This window comes from Gorilla gorilla, chromosome 22 (assembly GCF_029281585.2).
Source record: "Gorilla gorilla gorilla isolate KB3781 chromosome 22, NHGRI_mGorGor1-v2.1_pri, whole genome shotgun sequence".
NCBI classification, from domain to species: domain Eukaryota; kingdom Metazoa; phylum Chordata; class Mammalia; order Primates; family Hominidae; genus Gorilla; species Gorilla gorilla.
The window spans coordinates 46,669,927-46,683,452 of NC_073246.2; positions in this window are offsets into that span (position 1 = coordinate 46,669,927).

Consider the following 13,526-nt stretch of genomic DNA (forward strand, 5'->3'; position numbering starts at 1 on the left):
TAGGAGAGGGGTCCTGGCTGAGGACGCAAAGAACTGCGAGACAAAGTCACAGGACTCTCCCATGATGGAGAAGTTAAGAGAGGAAAGGTCAGGGCTGGGCTGGGTGGCTCATGCCTGTAATCCCAGCACTTTGGGATGCTGAGGCTGGTGGATTACAAGGTCAGGAGTTCGAGACCAGCCTGGTCAACATGGTGAAACCCCGTCTCCACAAAAAAATTAGCCGGGCCTGGTGGCATATGCCTGTAATCCCAGCTACTTGGGAGGCTGAGGCAGGAGAATCGCTTAAACCCAGGAGGCAGAGGTTGCAGTGAGCTAAGATCGTGCCATTGCACTCCAGCCTGGGCAACAGGGCGAGACTCCATTTCAAAAAAAAAAAAGAGGGAAGGTCGGAAGGCCGAGACACTGGGCATCAGTACAGGAAGGGCTACATCCACCTGACAGGAGCTGCAGGAGAAGGTGGAAAAAAGGAAACCAGGACAAAATCAAAGACAGAATTGGAAAAAATATCTCTGAGGCCAGGCACGGTGGCTCACGCTTGTAATCCCAGCACTTTGGGAGGCTGAGGCAGGCGGATCACCAACTGAGGTTGGGAGTTGAACCAGCCTGAGCAACATGGTGAAACCCCATCTCTACTAAAAACACAAAAATTAGCTCAGTGTGGTTGTGCGTGCCTGTAATTCCGGCTCCTTGGAAGGCTGAGGCTGGAGAATCAGCTTGAACTCAGGAGGCAGAAGCTGCAGTGAGCCAAGGTTGCACCACTGCACTCCAGCCTGGGCAACAGGGCAAGACCCTATCTCAAAGAAAAAGTGAAAATAAGAAATTTCTCTGAACTAAAGAAATATTTGACTCCATAAATGGAAAGGGCCCCTGAGTATCCAATGGCTGAGTGAGAAGACTGACACAGATGCTTGGCATGTGAGGAGAAATCCCTGAGGCGTTCAGAGACGTTTCTACTTACAGTTAGGGAGGACTGGTTGCCTCAGACAAACCCAACAAAAATAGCCCAAAAATCAATATAAAATATTTTTTAAATCTGTTTAAGGCTATCAGATAGCTACCAAAACAAGTATTTCTGTGAGGGGCAAAGACCTTCCCCCACCTCAAAAAAAAAAAGGGCAGTGTTTTTTTCCTCTGAGGCACTTGGTGGTTAGTATCCCGTGTTAGCCTAGACTTCCATAAAAAACACAGACCGGGGGCCGGACGCGGTGGCTCACGCTGGCAATCCCAGCACTTTGAGAGGCTGAGCCAGGCAGATCACCTGAGGTCGGGAGTTCGAGACCAGCCTGAACAACATGGAGGAACCCCGTCTCTACTAAAAATACAAAATCAGCCGGGCATGGTGGCGCATGCCTGTAATCCCAGCTACTCGGGAGGCTCAGGCAGGAGAATCACTTGAACCTGGGAGGCGGAGGTTGTGGTGAGCCAAGATAGCACCATTGCACTGCAGCCTGGGCAATAAGAGTGAAACTCTGTCTCAAAAAATAATAATAATAAATAATACAGACTGGGCAGCTTAAACCATTGATAGTTATTTCCCAGCCTCCAGACAGTTCTAGAGACTGGAAGCCCAAAATCAGTGAGCCATCAGGGTTGGTGTCTGGTCAAGCCTCTCCTCCCAACTTGTATGCGGCCAACTTTGCGTGTTCTCACAGTGGCCTTCTGCTGTGTGTGCAGAGTGGGAGAGATCTCTGGTGTATCTTCCTCCTTTTACAAGGACACCAGTCCTCTGGGATTAGGGCCCCACCCTTATCACCTCAGTTAACCTTAATCACCTCTTTAAAAGTCCTATCTCCAAATGAAATCACATTGGAGGTCAGGGCTTCAACATGTGAATGCTGGGGGGACACAATTCAGTCTCACATATGCAGTGGAAAGAAGTTGACACACTGAGCAGAGCTTTTGCATCTCCTAGGGTTGGGGAGACAATAATTGGTGACAGCCCACAAGATAGGGAGACTCTGATGAGTGACCCAGACCTTCAGCTGAGAGCACTGAGGGCTGCAATAGGGGAGGAAGGCTGAGGGGTGAGTAGATCCTCCCTCTCAAAGTCTGAAACCAAGCTTCCAAAGGGCTGAATCCCAGACTAAGTTGATCTGCCCTCTTTCCCACAGCCAGCCCAAAGCAAAAGGAAATATGCAGAGGTAAATAGCATCATCCAGGGCCTCAAATTAACTAAAATATTTCCATATACAATATCCAGATTTAAAGTTTACAAAGAAAACCAGGAGACAAATGATCCAAAACCAAAATATATATATATAAATAAAGTAGGAATAATTCCATGGGATTATCATGTCAACAGGATATTGACATTATCATACACTTTAAGGTAATGTGATTAATATGTTCAAGAAAATAGATTATGAGATGGAAATGTTCAGCAGAGAAGTGGGGTATATAAAAAACAATTTAATGGAAATTAAAAAAACAATAGCTGAAGTTATAAATTCAATGGATGGGTTTGAAATAGATTAGACACAGTGAAAGAGATGATTAATGAACTGAAAGATGGGTCAGAAGAAAATATTCAGGCTGGGTGCAGTGTAATCCCAGCACTTTGGGAGGCCGAGGTGGGTGGATCACCTGAGGTCAGGAGTTTAAGACCACCCTGGCCAATATGGCAAAACCCCATCTCTACTAAAAATACAAAAAATTAGCCAGGCATGGTGGCGGGCACCTGTAATTTCTTGAACCCAGGAGATGGAAGTTGCGGTGAGCTGAGATCATGCCATTGTACTCTAGCCTGGGCAACAGAGCAAGACTCTGTCTCAAAAAAAAAATTGATCAAAGGTAACAAAACACAGATTACAAATATACTATCAACATCAATCAGAATAGATTTAAAAAACACGTGGTTACATTCTAAACCTGCTGAAAACCAAAGACAAAGAGAATAGAAGCTAGACATATAAAGGAGAAACTAAAGGACTTACACCTGACTTTGTGACAAAACCATGGAAGCCGGGTGACAATGGAATTAACATTTTCAAAGTGGTGAAAGAAAACAGCTATCTACATAGAATTTTATACCGAATGAAAACATCATATAAAGGCAGAAGTGAAATGAAGATATTTCAGAAAAAGCAAATCATAGAGAAATGTGAAAGGCAAAAACATGGGACCCCAATTCACTCTGCCAAAAGGAAAAAATTAAGCTGAAAGCTGAGTCATGCAAGAAGCTGCCTTTCTTTTAGTTCCTAAGCAGATAGCTAGAGATAAAAGGTTAAACATCACCACAAGTAGCTGCTCTAAGTTCACCTTATCTTATGGAAAGTGCCAATTTGCTGGGCATAAGATGAATACACAATTGACTCCTCCCCACCGGCTCCTTTTCTCTTGCACCATGTACATTCAGTCATGTGACCACACCCTTCCTCTTTCCCCTCTAGCCCACTTTTCCTCTTTAAATACTAAAGCCCTCAGAGTCATCTTTGGAGAAAGGCACAGACCACAGGCTGTTTCTGTGATTCCATGCTTTTTTCTCCCAGGAGTTGTTCTTAACCTTGGCAAAGTAAACTTCTAAATTGATTGAGACCTGTCTCAGATACTTTTTGGTTTGCAGAATTAACTGCCAGAAAGCATACACTAAAATAAATACTAAAAGGATTTCTTCAGCAGAGGGAAAGTGGCCCTGGACGGAAGTATGAAGTACAGGAAGGAATGAAGAACAATAAAAAGGCTGCATATCTGGGTAAATCTAAATGGACACTGACTGCATAGAACAACAATAATAATGTCTTCTGGAGTTCTAAATAGATGCGGAATTAGAAGAAGTGATAATGACAGCACGAGGCAGGAGGAATTAACATGTTCTAGGGTTCTTGCAGTATCTAAAAAGTGGTAAAGGGGAGGACAGACAAGTTTAAGATATTTTCAGAAATGCAAATATTCACTGGGTTTTCCATCCACGGATCCTCATTGAAAGAATCATCATGGATTCACTGCAGCAAAATGCAGATGGAACTCATGACAGGGACATTCAAGCAGGATCAGTGTGTGCTGTTGAGTGGACCGTGCATTGCACAACTCCAGGAACATCTGGAACCCAACTCCAGGAACATCACTGGTTTTAAACTACAGTGTGATCGATGAGTTCTTTGAGAGTTCTGTATTGTTTCCTGGCTGGAAAAGAAAAGTGAGCAAACAAACCAGCAAAAGTCATTTTTAATACTAAATACTTTGTGCTGCATACTGTAAAAAAAAAAATACAGTATCTGGGATTAAAATCCCAGCAGATTGTAACACAGCAGATGTAAGGTGTAGATGGAGGAGAAGGAGACAGGAAGAAGGGAAGTACAAGCATACTACAGTTCTTGTCTGGTTCAAGGTGAAAACATAGATAAAGATATTAATATTTGTTGATAGAATAATGGGAGTTTAAACACATATAAAAATGCTCAAGTTATGTATGCACTTTCTTGTATGTATGCTTCATTTCAATGAAAAAGTGGTTTATAAAGAAAAAAATTTACCCACCTGGCCAACATGGTAAAACCTTGTCTCTACTAAAAATACAAAAATTAGCCGGGCATGGTGGCAGGCATCTGTAATCCCAGCTACTCAGGAGGCTGAGGCAGGAGAATCGCTTGAACCCAGGAGGTGGAGGTTTCAGTGAGCCTAGATTGTGCTACTGCACTCCAGCCTGGGCAACAAGAGCAAGACTTTATCTCAACGAAAAAAAAAAAAAAGAAAAAGAAAAAGAAATTAGGATAATCTGAAGGAAATTAGAAGTAGCTTTCAAACCACTGGGAGAAAAGCAATACAGCAAAAAATCAATCAATGTAACAAATTCATTACAAGAGATATAAACAATAAAAACGATAATGGAAGACAATGTGTAGCACTTATGTGAAATGCATTCCCCTATACCTTTATATGTATTAATGATAGGAGGTAGCTACTATTATCGTGCCATTTTACAGATGTGGGAGCTGAGGCAAAATCATACAAAGGTAAGGTTCCACCTAGAATGTAGAAATCTGGGAAGAGCATTGCCCCTAACCTAAAAACAGAAACGCCGAATGACCTACAAAATCATCACTGTTCTTAAATCTACCGGGGAGCTGAAATTGCAATGTAATCAACCTGAAATCCAAGGATAGACAGGGTAATTGGCTCACCCTTGACAAGGAACAGGAGGAAGATGGAGATGCTGTAAAAGTGGACAAGAAGAATTCAGACAACCTTATTAGAAAATTGCTTAAGACCAAGCATGGGCTTCTGTGCGAATACAGAACCCCAAGAACTGGAGACACAATGGAGGCTCACCCTGCTTATAGGCTCTTCCACACATCACACCCTGGGCACTCACAGGAAAGGCTGGAGCAGGTGGGAGGCCAGAGGAAGCAATATGTGATGGCAGAGGCCCTGGGAGGGGAGGAGCCACCACTGTGGCAGGGGGGTAGGGGAAAAACCCCACCAGACAGTTTTTCCCTATGGAACAGATGCCTTAAGATGCCAGGGAGAGAGGAGCAGAAAATCCTGTCACCTAGGGACCTGTTGTGGCTGGGGAAAACAACAAGAAAATAATTCCACCTCTAAGGGAGGGGTTGAAACATATGTACACTCAGCCCTTCAGAGGTCTTCCATCTCCAGGGAAGGAACAGGATTACTGAAAAAAATTCCACTCCGAGACTCAATGATGTGAGTCCTGCCTGAGACTGAGCAGGACCAGGGCAGAGAGAAACAAGCAAGAGCAGCCCTCCTGAGTGAGGGGCACCAACAGGCCCTGTCTCAAGGGCAGACATGCAAAGAAGACCTAAGTTAAAGGTGCAGAGCAGGCTCATTGAGAAAAGTCCTGCAGCAAACCATCCTCAACCCTAAGTTCAAGGTCATACTACCCTCAAGGTGACCACAGCAACAGCAAAACTCAAATCCAGCTCAACTCCTAGCTTGATTGACTCAAACCCCCATGATGGCAACCTAATGGGGAATGTCCATTTCCAGATAGAAATACTGTTGTCTCACATACAATGGCTGGCTTTCAGTAAATAATTATGAGACACACAAAAAAAAAAAAAAAAGGAAAAGAAAAATCACAACCAGGAGACAAAAATCAGTAGAACCAGATTCAGATATGACTCAGATGCAAGGATTGTCAGATAGGAATTTATGTTAAAGGTTCTAGTGGAAACAGTAAACAATATGAATGTAAAGGTGAGGAGCTTCAGCACAGAGATTGAAATGCTAAGAAAGAGTCCAATGAAAATGCTAGAGAGGAAGCCTACCTCCAACAGGCTTATGAATAGGCTCAACACAGCCAAGAAAAGAAGCAGTGAGCTTCCAGATAAGTCCACAGAAATTATCCAAGCTAAAAAACATGAGGAAAAAGTGGAAAACAAACAAATGAAAACATCAGACGTAAAAGAGCAAGCAGAAGCCCTGGAGTAATTTCAAATGGTCTAACATATGTGTAATTGGAGTAACAGAAGAAGAAGAGAGAATGAGGGAGAATACATATTTTTAAAATATTGGCAAATTTTTTGTCAGGAATAACGAAAGACACCACATCACACATCCAAGTTCAGAAAACCACAGCCAGGATTAAAAATCTTTTTTTAGAAAGAAAACACCATATTCAGCTGCTCAAAACCAAAGATAAAGAAAACATCTTGAAGGCAAATAGAAAAAAAAAAAAAAAAAGGACACATTACACCCAGAGGAACAAGGATAAGAAGTACAACACACTTGTTAGTAGAAACTATGCAAGCCAGAAGACAATGAAGTGACATCTTTCAAGACTATGAACCCAGATTTCTATACCCAGCAAAATACCTTCAAAAATGAAGAAGAGACTTCCAATGCTGGACAATACGGAGCAAGCCCTCTCCAGCCTACATTCTTACTGAAGACAACGGAAAGCTCTGGATAACACATAAAAAAGTATGAGGACTCGGGAAAGTTAACAGTAGGAAGCAAATTAGGGAATGAGACTGAAACACAAAAGAAAAAGCTGGTGAGTCATTCCAAGTATTTTTCGTCTTTCATCACCCAGCTTAGACCGCAGGCTGACCCCTGTGTGGAACTGCACCACATGTGCGGACAGAAAAAACTACAAAAGAAATTGTTTTTTTTCTGGCCAGAGGAAAAGAGACCCTGCAAGCCAAAGCATGTGGATTGAATTCAGATTTTTTGTTTGGTTTGGTTTTTCACTTTTTTAATCTTTCCCAGCCCTCTCCCAAGAGTGTCCCGTCATAGCGCTGCACTAGGGTGGCAGGATGGACCCCAAACCTCAAGAGAAATACACATTTTCTGGCCACAGACCCTAGAAGAAAGGAGCCTTGTGATCCAAAGAGCATTAGGGAAGTTCCTGTTATTTTCCCCTCTCTTTTCTCTTGCTGCTTAGTCCATGGGCAACGTCCCTGAAACTGTGGTGGAGTGTGGGTGGTTGAAGTTCCCAGAGAAATCCCTTCCTTGTAACCAGAGGACTGGTAAAGGGGGCTCTCGGGGGCTGGTGAATGTGGTAGAAATCTCAGCAAGGAGAGAATTGAAGACAGGGGTCCCCTGACTCTGTGAATGCATCAACCCAGAGCTGGGCATGGTGGGGCGATTCAAAGCAACATAGCAACAGCTTTGAGAAAGAACTGAGAGTGAAATCTTGGCCCCTGGGAGGTGGGACAGAGCTCGCATTCTGAAACTCACAGGACAGGGTACTTGACAAAACAAAAAGAAAAAAAGAAAAAAATTATCATCCTCCAAAGGATTTTAACAGGACCCAGAGTCTCACAGCATATCAAAGTGGCCAGTATAAGATTTAGTTACTTGGTATATAAAGAACAAGGAAAATGTGATTAATTCTCAAAGGAAATGACACCAACATATGTCAACCCAAAATGATGTGGGTGTTAAGATAACCAGACAAAAACTTTTGCTGGTTGCTTTTTGCTGCTGTTTAATTTTTTTAGAGATGATGTTACCAGTGGAGGGTGTCCAGGTTCTTGGCATTTTGAACAATGAATTGGATGAAGCACACAAAGCAAGGAAAGAATGGAGCGACAAAAGCAGAGATTTATTGCAAATGAAAGCACACTCCACATGGTGGGAGCCGCCGGAGAATAACGGCTCAAGACCCCTTACAGAATTCTCAGGGGTTTTGATACCCTCTAGAGACTTCCCATTGGTTACTTGGTGTCCACCCTACGTAAATGAAGTAGTGGCCTGCAAACATTCTAATTGGTTGTGGAAAGCAATCAATCAGAGGCTGAAGTGAAGTTACAAAGATTACGCCCTATGCAAGTGTACGATTGGTTGTGGAAAGCAACCAGTCAGAGGCTAAAGTGAAATTACAAAGTTACGCTTCTATGCAAACAAATACTTGGCCTGCAATCAGTCTGATTGGTTGCCAATCAGAGGCTGAAGTGAAGTTACAAAGTTACACTCCTATGCAAACGTCTGATTGGTTGCAGGAAGCAACCAAGCAGAGATACCTTCAATTTTCCATCTGCCACACAGAAAAGGGGTGGGGATGGGGATGGGGGTGGGGATGGGGATGGGGGTGGGGGTGGGGGTGGGGATGGGGGTGGGGGTGGGGTGGGAGTGGGGGTGGGGGGATTTGCAAAGGCAACCTCCAGTTCTTTTGTTACTTAGGTGTGGAAAGTTGGGGTTTTCCTTCTGATTTAGTTCTAGGAAGTCAGCATGAATTGGCCTTAGGTTCCCTGCTTCCAGACCCTATTCTCCTGTCTCAATGGGGTCTTGCTCCGTGGCCCTGGCTGGAGTGCAGTGGCAAAATCATAGCTCGCTGCAGCCTCGAACTCCTGGGCTCAAAGCGATTCTCCCGCCTCAGGCTTCCAAGTCACTGGGACTACAGGCGTGTGCCACCACACCCAGCTCTGCTGATTGCTTATTTAAGTAAAAGTTAAACTGTCTTGAAATCATTAGAAAGACCAAGGTTCTCAGCAGAGAAGTAGAAAAAATATTTTTTAAAGAAACTCAGAATTTAAAAATAATAATATCAGGAACTTTTTAATCCCCTGACTGGCCTCAAAAGCAGAATGGAGTTGTCAGAGGAAAGATTCAGCAAACCTGAAGGGAAGTCAGTAGAAATGATCCAATGTGAAGAACAGAAAATATTAAAACTAAACTAAACTGAGCCCCAGACACCTGTGGGGGAAAAACAAAAGGTCTAATTTTCATGTCATTTTGAAGTCCCAGAAGGATTGGTAAAGAAAAACTGTTTGAAGAAATACTCAAAAAAAATCACAAATTTAGTGAAAAGAGATAAATGTATAGATTCAAGAAGTTCAGCAAACCCCAAAGAAGAGAAACTCAAAACCACAATGAGGAACGTGATAATCAAAGATAAAGAAAAAAGTCTTGCAGTCAGCCAGAGGAGAACAGTACCTCACCTTCAGGGGAAGCAGTTCGAGCCACTGCACACTCCTCATCAGAAACCGCGCAGGCCAGGAGACAGAAATGACCTTGTGAAAGCGCCGAAGGCAATTCAGTTCAGAATTTAATATCTAGTGAAAATGCTCTTCAGGAAAGGCAGTGAAAAGACATTCTCAGATGAAAGAAAATAAAGAGAATTTATAGCCAGCAGGCTATGTTTTAAGAAATGATAAGGAAGTTCTTGAGGCAGAAGGGTATATGATAACCAGACAAGGAAGCGAAGAACCCCAGAATGGTTAAAATTAACTAAATATAGAAAACATTTGTTCCAGATTTTTAATCATCTGAAAGATAATTAACTGTTTAAAACAGGAACCAACAAACTTTTTCTGCAAAAGAACAGACAGTAAATATTTTATGCTTTCCTAGCCAAAGGCTGGGAGATTCCTCAACTCTTTAAACAATTCTCATCACAGAAATGGCCCAGCAAGGGGATTCACGCCTGCAATCCCAGCACTTTGGGAGGCCAAGATAGGAGGATCACTTGAGACCAGGAGTTCAAGACCAACCTGGGCAACATAGTGAGACCCCCCACCTCTACAAAGAAATAATATTATTTTATTTTATTTTTTGAGATGGAGGATTGCTGTGTCACCCAGGCTGGAGTGCAGTGTGGCTCAATCTCAGCTCACTGTAACCTCTGCCTCCTGGGTTCAAGCAATCCTCCTGCCTCAGCCTCCTGAGTAGCTGGGACTACAGGTGTGCGGCACCATGCCTGGCTACTTTTTGTATTTTTAGTAGAGACGGGGTTTCACCATATTGGCCAGGCTGGTCTTGAACTCCTGACCTCATGATCCGCCCACCTCAGCCTCCCAAAGTGCTGGGATTACAGGCATAAGCCACCGTGCCCAGCATAGAAATAATATAATTTTAAAAAAGAAAGGCAAAGTCCTGTGGGAGAAAGAATACCTAGGTGCCGAGGCAAGAGACTGAAGGCACAAACTGTTTCAGTATAATAAAGGAAATAGAATAAGAATAGTCATAATACAAATTAGATGTAGAGATGATCATGGACAATTATCAATCATTATTATAAACATTATTAATCATTAGCTTTTAATATTACTCTTTGTTACATTACTAATATAACCTAGGAATAACCGGTGGACGTAGGGTCAGGTGCTGAAGAGACCTTGTGAGAAGTGACCTAGAAGGCAAGAGGTGAGCCCTCTGTCACGCCCGCATAGGGGCCGCTTGAGGGCTCCTTGCTCAAGCGACAACTCAGTGTCTGGGAAGGCACCCGTTACTTAGCGGACCGCGAAAGGGAGTCTCCTTTCCTTGGAGGAGTCAGGGAACACTCTGCTCCACCAGCTTCTTATGGAAGGCTGGATGTTATCCAGGCTTGCCCGCAGTCATCCGGAGGCCTAACCCCTCCCTGTGGTGCTTCAGTGGTCACGCTCCTTGTCCACTTTCATGCTCCTCCCGTACTCCTGGTTCCTCTTTGAAGATAGCGGTAGAAAAAATAGTGAAAGTCTTAAAGTCTTTAATCTTTCTTGTAAATGCAGAGAAGAAAACGCTGATGTATGCTGCCTTCTGTCTCTGCTTTGGCTACCTAAGAGGGAAAGGCCCCCTGTCCTATGATCACGTGACTTGCTTCACCTTGTCAATCACTTAGAAGATTCACCCTCCTTACCCTGCCCCCTTGTCTTGTATGCGATCAATATCAGCACGCCCAGCGGTTCGGGGCCACTATCGGTCTCCGCGTCTTGGTGGTACTGGTCCCCTGGGCCCAGCTGCTTTCTCTTTATCTCTTTGTCTTGTGTCTTTATTTATTACAATCTCTCGTCTCGGCACATGGGGAGAACACCCCCTAAGCCCTGTAGGGCTGGACCCCACAGAGTCCTTTGGACTGTTTTTTTTTTTGGGGGGGGACGGAGTCTCTCTCTGTTACTCTGTCACCCAGGCTGGAGTGCAGTGGCGCGATCTCGGCTCACTGCAAGCTCTGCCTCCCGGGTTCACGCCATTCTCCTGCCTCAGCCTCCTGAGTAGCTGGGACTACAGGCGCCCGCCACCACGCCCAGCTAATTTTTTGTATTTTTAGTAGAGACGGGGTTTCACTGTGTTAGCCAGGATGGTCTTGATCTCCTGACCTCGTGATCTGCCCGCCTCGGCCTCCCAAAGTGCTGGGATTACAGGCATGAGCCACTGCGCCTGGCCCCTTTTGACATTTTACATTTAAAATGTTTAAAATGTAAAAACCAAATAAATAAATAAATTAAATAAATTGTAAAAACCATTCTTAGTTCGTAAGTAGACTGCACTTCATCCATGGGCCATCGTTTGCCAACCCTTGGTCTAAAACAGACAGTTGCCATATAGTGGGTTTACAGCATTTGTAAACGTCAATCATAACTCAGCATTGTTATGGTGATGATGTTGTCATTGGTTATGACATCATCTATAGATTCAACGTAACCCCAACCAAAATCTCAGCAGGACTTTTTGTAGAAATCAACACTCTGATTCTAAAAGTTCTAGGGAAAGGCAAAGGAACTAGAAAAGTTCAGGGAAATTTAAGGAACTAGAATAGCCCAACAGTTTTACAAAGAACAGAATCAGAGAACTCACCATACCTGACTTGAAGTCTTAATATAAAGTCACAGTCATCAAATGTGAAGTGACAGGCACACAGATCACTATCCCTGAACACACTGACAGATCAGAGGTGGACACACACACAAATGGCCCGTTGATTTTTCACACAGGTGCAGCGACAATGCACTGGACAGAAGACATCTTTCTATGCACAGAGAGACCTCCACGCCAACAATGGTGAAGGAAAGATGCCTTTCCGTGCATGGAAAGACCTCCACACTGACATTGGTGGAGAGAAGACGCCTTTCTGTACATAGACAGACCTCCACACTGACATCAGGCCCGGTCCCTGATGACGAAAGGCCCATTTTCCTCACGATGCGCCCGCCACCTCCCACTGCTTCCTGACCCCAAACAAGGTCACACCCCAACACAGAATGCTGCAGGGTTGCAAGCCCTCACCAACGTGTTCAGGCCAGGGTTGGAGAAATCTATAGTGTACCAAGCCTGGCAGGTGAAATAAGGCTGGATTGGGCCGGGGGCACTGACTTAGGACATAGGGATTACTGTGTTGCATCAGGTACTTGGAAATGAGTTCCTCATCTGGCTGATAGACTCTCGGGCTGCACTGTGGCCAATTAGCTTGACACGATGGCCTTCCTGGCGTCCTCCGTGTGTGGCCCCTGCACCAGTGGCATCTACGTCACTCTGGGACTGGTTCCAAAGGTGGATTCTTGGGTCCCTTCCCAGGCTTGCCAAATCAGAGCCTCGGGGACCTGTGTCCTGACGAGCCCTCCAGAGGGTTCCCATGCTGTGAGTGTGAGATGCGAGTTATGTGTGAATTCTTTAGGAATCCTGCTGACACGCAGCCTCTGACCCAGCAGGTCCTGGGTGGTGATGGACACTAGGTACTCCAGGTGCTCCAGGTGCTGCCAGTGCTGCTGCTGGAGGGGGTGCCTCCGAGGAGCCTCTGGAGCAGGGTTCTCAGCTCTGGCTAGACATTGGATTCACCTGGAGAGTAAAAAGAAACACTCGTGCCAGGCCCGCGAAGTCCGTGCGTTGGTGCAGGGTCTGGCAGTGCAGGTATAAACACTCCTCGGTGATTCCATCGTGTAGCCAAGGCGCAGTCGCTGCCGCAGAGGGTGAAGCGGAAGGCTCATGGAGATAGGCGCTGGGCGATTTGTGTGCAGCCTGCCTGCTCTCTCCCGGCCACATCCGGACACTCCCTGCACCAGGTCATTAAGGCGTGGGAAGGCACACAGTTCCCTGGTGAGATTTCTGAGGCCCAAGACGTTGCAAGGGAGATGGGCTCCCAGATCTCAGGGGCGACGACAAGAACCCGGCGTGCTGGATGCCAGGTGTCAGCACTGAACGTGAGAGACAGTGGGAGTGGGCATCGCTGTAAGCCACGGAGGGAGAGGAACTCAGAGCTGCCTGAGCCGCAGCGATAGTGGTGGTGGCGAATCCATCACAAGGAGACAGAGGCAAAGCTACCAAGCTATTGCCTGACATCTACAGGCAGGAAAACTCTAGGTCTGTTGGTCAAAACCCAACTGGAATCACCACAGTGGGGCCTCCTGAGCATCTTCCTGAGGTGCCTGGGA